Source organism: Lissotriton vulgaris, unplaced genomic scaffold (assembly GCF_964263255.1).
Source record: "Lissotriton vulgaris unplaced genomic scaffold, aLisVul1.2 SCAFFOLD_3123, whole genome shotgun sequence".
Taxonomy (NCBI): Eukaryota; Metazoa; Chordata; class Amphibia; order Caudata; family Salamandridae; genus Lissotriton; species Lissotriton vulgaris.
Window position 1 is genome coordinate 236555 of NW_028243224.1, and position 6054 is coordinate 242608.

The window sequence follows — 6054 nt, forward strand, 5'->3', positions numbered from 1 at the left end:
TGATGCACAAGCAAATAAGATGTCATCATCAATTTGGTACATCCTGAAAATGATCAAGAAACTTTTACCTTTCATTCCTCTTGCATCCTGCAAAACAGTGGTCACAATGCTGGCTTTATCAAGATTGGACTACGGAAATGCGCTATATGCTGCAATCCAGGCCCAGCATATGGCAAATCTCCAGCGCCTATAATATGCAGCAGCACGACTGGTGCTAGACATCCCCAGGCATGAGCCAATAGCACACAGATTGAGCTCTCTGCACTGGCTCCCAATCAAAAACAGAATACAATTTAAATCCTTGTGCCTGACCTACAAAGCCCTGAATGGGGTAGGCTCGCAGTTCCTAAAACCCCACCTGAAAAGTTACCAGCCAACCAGGTCCTTGAGATCTAGCAATTTAAAACTGATCCAGGTCCCAAGATATAAACAGGTCGGGGAGGGGGGGGAGGTCGAAGCTTCCTGTTGTACGCAGCAAAGGCATGGAATCTGCTCCCAATTGCAATTAAAAACAGCCCCTCGCTGCTCTCCATCGGGAAAGAGATAAAAACATGGCTATTCACCTCTGGTTAGTACACTAAATGTTTAGCAGCATCGGTCCCCTACTTCACCCAGCGCCAAGACGCCCATGGGCATTTGCGCGCTTATAAATCTTCAAATCAATCATAAATGAACAAAATTGGTTTAGCAGTCGCTGAAGTCCAGTTGCGGTCCTGGCAAGAAAGCCTGTCATTGGTGTATAACAATGCCAGAACAGCACACTCTCTTACCTGTGGAACATTGTAATCATAACTGAGCAAATATTGCTCCTACCATTTATATACAGACTAAAAAGAAAAGTTGCAAGTACACGGCATTGGCACACACCCCTTTGTAATATAAACGCATGTGTGGTCTCCTCGCCTTGCCCACATCGGACACTGCCAGTTACCTCAAAATAAGGTTCCCTCAAAAAGGTGACAATATTTGATTCCACCCCTATTTTGTTCATAATGTTCCAAAGTTTAGAGAGATTTACAGAATCGAACACTGAACTGAGATCCATGAAGCATCCCCTCGTTAGCTGCTGTGTATTAATTTATCAAAGAGTAGAGGTTGAGGCACTGCTCAATCGTGTCAATACCAGTGTGAAAACCAAATTTTACATCTTGTTATGTTATGCCCAAGTTTGTAAGCACTCTAATAATACCCTGCCCATTATTTTTGCTGTGCAATTAATTAATGATATTGGCTGATAACATTGGGATACCCTCAAAGTACCTTCTTAAAGATTCTAGAATGACTGCATGTGACCACACTTTGGGAGGGTCGGTACTCACAATGGCCTTTAGCACATTAGTAAGATGATGGTCCCACAAAGGCATTTTTTCCACAAGAGCTACATCTGTCCATGAGGCCTTACCCCCGGGGCATCTGTTTATTTGCTCCTACAACATCTTCTACTACTATTGTAAGGCCAGGGGAAGAAGAAACACCTACGGGAGAAGGGTCGCCATAGTACAGCTTACTACCGTCCATCTCCTCTTGTTGAACTGTGTCAGAATAACCCTGGTAAAATGTCTAATCCAATCATCAGGACTGATCATATTGTCTAGGCTTATGTCAGGAGAGACATTCAATATCACTGATTAACAATCTGCCAAAGCATTGTATTCTTTTTGAGAGTACTTGCCATAACTAGAGCTTGATAAGCTGCATCGTGCATCCCTTTTCGAGCCATTACAGCTTCCTTGTACTCCTACCTACACCCTCGAACAATATCAGTCTTTAGTAACAGTTTTCAATGCTCTAAATAAATTGCTTTGAGCCTTTGAACAGTTTGCATCATACCATCTGGCATAGTTCTTCCTGTATAGCCTAAACAGGATGGTGTACAGACTTCTAGCTCGGTTACAAATTGTACCAAAGCTAGCAACTACATCTCCAGGGTCACTGTTCTCAAAGAGACACATTAAGAAGTCAGTGTAGCCAACACCGACAAGGTCAGAGAGAAATGTATCCTTGTCAATTTGGTCCCAACTCACTAGTCCATCCCTATTTCAGGTACTGACCAACGGTCAGGATTCTTTCCAACTTGCATCTTAACAAACAGAGAGCTATCAACAGTAATTGCTAAAGAATTCTTGTCACTATGCGTATTTTCTGTGACTATGTAGTAATTTATCCAGCTCTGGAGATCATATGACAACAGTATAAAATTAATTAGACTCGAGCATCCTCTGCCGACATAAGTGGGGCTTAACGTTGGGTCCACAGAAAAAGAGTCAAAAGAAAAATGCAAGTGAAATTTCATTAGAAGAAAAGTAAATTAAGAGCATCACCATATAAACTGTGACACTAATGTGTGAAGAGAATCCCCTTCAGGGTCTATTAACCCACCTGATCCAGTGGCACACAACTGGCAGTGGCGTACATTGAATTTATCCATCCAAATAAGAGAAAAAATTACCATTATGGCTATTAAAACAGTATTCAAGATACTCATATAAAGTATTGACAATGTCAAGATTGTTCGAATTAAAATTATTAGAAAAATGTATTAATAATTTACACGGACAACAATATAAAATTTCTTAGCTATTGAGAAGGAAAGTTTCAAATCTATTAAGGACGAGGAGGCGGAGATTATGCTTAACTCTCATTTTATCACTCAGCAGCCTCAACCCCTTCTCTGCGCCGCGAATTCCGCCGCGGAGCGGGGGTAGGGGGTTGGGGGGAGGGGACTATGGGGTGGGCGTGGCGCTCCGATACTTTACTTATGACTGCTCCACGCCATCATGAGTCCAGGCGGCTTGTGCTCATGACGGCGTGGAGCCGTCATGACCCTGCCCACTCACTAATTTGCCCGCACAGGCGGGGAATTAGTGCTGCGTGGGCGGAGCGGCAGTGACATGACGGCTCCACTCCGTCATGAGCACACACTGCACGTGACTCATGACAGAGTGGAGCCGTCATGCGCACGGAAAGGGTTAAACTAACAATATACTCAAAGACTACGATCCCATGAGTCTTTGCCACAATCCAAGAACCGCCATGAAAAATGTCCCATATAAATGGCATCAAGAAACAGCACTTCCTCTTTCTTTGTAAGAAACATCCTGATCCAGGCATTTTTTTTAGAAGTCTTGCTTTTGCTCTGATCCAATAAAAAAAAAAACACGGAGAAATAAGCTCTACTAATATGATAACCTAATCCAATGCATGGCATAGATATATTATGAAGGCACAAGATGTTTATCAAATTTAAGCAAACATCAATAGGCAAACCTTGACATCAATTATTCAACAATATTTCATCCATGGGGATCACATTATACTTATCCCAAAGTTCGTAATCCTCATCTGACAAAGGGGGGGTCATACTACAACTCCGTTTTGGTGGAATAATCCTCGCTTCCTCATTCTTAATAGAATTTAAACTTTCCTTCACGTTGCGAGGAAATTTTATGTTCTATGTCAGGACCAGAGGCTCAGATTATGCTACTTTAAAGCTGGTTGACAACCAGTGCAGCCATGCCTGGAATGGGCTTAAAGTAGAAAGTCTTAAACGTGGAGTCTGATGACCAATCCGCCGCTCAGAGAATGTGCTGCAGATGCCCCCTGCACACAGGAGAAAGGCCTCCATAGCCATTGCTCCCCTGGTGGAGTGTGCCCCAAACGTTGACGTAGCCACCCTATCTTCTTGTAATACCCACCTCACCCAACGGGCGATAGGGATTGCTGAAACCACTTTGAAAGGCTTCTTGAGCAATATAAAAAGTTGGGCTGTGCCCCTAGGACTCATATGCTCTCAAGCAGAGCACAACATGTAATTTGGGGTGATCCGGAAAAGCAAAGTAGTGAACCACTCTGGTATTGGACTTAGTACATCTAGAGAAGGTGAAAGAGGCCCCATCCGGAGTAAACATACACGTTGTAATATCTAGTGCGCAGGCATTTGATACCCTCTTACAAGAGATGAGGCCTATCAACATTGCCAACTTATCTGTTAATTCCTTTTGTGACGGGTATTGATTATTCTGCCAAGACTGAAGCATTCTTAGTCCTAGGTTAACGTCCCATAGGGAAGAGGATTTCAGAACCGGAGGAAAGGACAGACGAATGCCTCCCAAAAGACAACAGACGAGTGGATGTTCCCTCTCTGGAATGTCATGAAGAGGTATGTGTGCCGCTAAAATTGGTGAGCGGCATGCGTTGATCATGCGAAATACCAACCTTTTACCTGCCAATTCAGATAAGAAGTTAATATTTACTACATCTGTACCCACGGGATCAAGGTCTTTTCGCAGAAACAAGTGAGATCATCTATGCCAAGCAGAGGCATATCTCTTGACCGTAGTGTCAGACCATGCTTGTCTGATGAAAGTGGAAGCCTCTGTTAAAAGGCCTAGGACTTCCCAACAACCCCTGTAATCCTCCAAGTCATTAGCTGGAGACCCCAGTCCTGCACCAGTTGGTGCAAGTTGCTATGGAGATCCGTCAGCAGGTGTGTTGTCTGGGGAACAGCGATTAGAAAATCCAGGCAAAGTTCCAGAAGACATGATATCATACTATTGACTTCAAGAGATGAATCCCTAGGATCACCTCAGCCTTCTGACATCAGACCAGTGCTGTGAGACGAGCGGTCATGGAGAAAGGAGGGAATGCATACCCCCGAATCCGACACCTGTCTTGCAGGAAAGCATTCTTGGCTTCCTCCATCGGATCCAGACGCCAGCAGAAGAAACATAGGAGTTGATTTATTCTCGACGCAAATAGGTCAACTTGACATGGGCCTAACTGTTCCATAATCTTCGGAAACAATACACATTCCAGTTTCCATGCCTTGTAATCTTTTAAATGTCTGGACTGTCAATCTGCAGTTTAAGCTTCCCTGATCGGTACTCCGCTGTCACTGACAATTTGTTCTCCAAGCAGTGATTCCAAAATTCCCTTGCCAGATCCAACATGGACCTTGGATCGAGTCCCCTCCCCCGAGACAGTTGATATATCTCACTGCCAACACATTGTCCATCTTTAAGAGAATGGAGGACACTTTGTTGGCCGCTAGGCTGCACACTGCGAAGGGCCCTGCCTCGATTTCCAGACAACTGATGTGGAGAGCCTCCTTCAGACCACTTTTCTCCTCCTGTAGTAATATCTCCACAGTGCGCGTCCCATCCTTACTGACTGGTATCGGATTCTATTACTAGATCCGGCGCTGAACTGAAAATGGCCTTGCCATTCCAGGCGTACATATGGTCGAGTCACCATTGTAGTTCCATACGGGCCTCTGGAGTGAGGGAGACTTCCTGAGCATACGTCAGGCCCCTCATGAGATGCTGTGCCTTCAAACGTTGAAGGGCCCGGTAGTGTAGCGGTCCTGGAAAAATCGCACGTATGGGCGAGGACAGTAGTCCCACAATTCTGGCTAAATGCCGAAGTGAGAACGTCTCCTTCCCCAGCATCTTAAGCATTTCTTGACGAATGAGAAGCATCTTCTTTTAGGGTAATCAAAAGTGATTGCGTCCCTGCATCGATCTTAAAGCCCAGAAAGGGTATCTGTTGGGCCAGGATGAAACTCAGATTTTTGAATGTTCATAAAGAATCCCAGGTTCTGAAGGAGGGATAGAGTCATTTGGAGTTGAACCGCCAGCTTCGCCAAGTCCTGGTGCATTAGCAGGATGTAATCCAGATAGACTATCAGTCGGCCGCCCCGTGCCCATAACCATTCCATGACCAGCCGAAGTACTTTGGTAAAACACCATGTGCAGAAGACAGACGAACGGAAGGCACATGAATTTGAAGATCTGTTTGCCCACTCAAATTGTAGAAAATGTCTGTTGGGTGGGAAAATGGGGATGGTCAGGTATGCGTCCAAGTCGAGTCACACTAGCTAATCATTGGTTAAGAGAATGTCTCTCAGGAGGTGGATCCCCTCCATTTTGAAGTGGCGATACAACACCCTCTGGTTGAAATCTTTCATTTATTTATTTTTATTTAATGAGTATTATACAGCGCTGGCTAGACCCGAAGGTATCAGAGCACTTTACATGAGAATCAACAATGTAACAG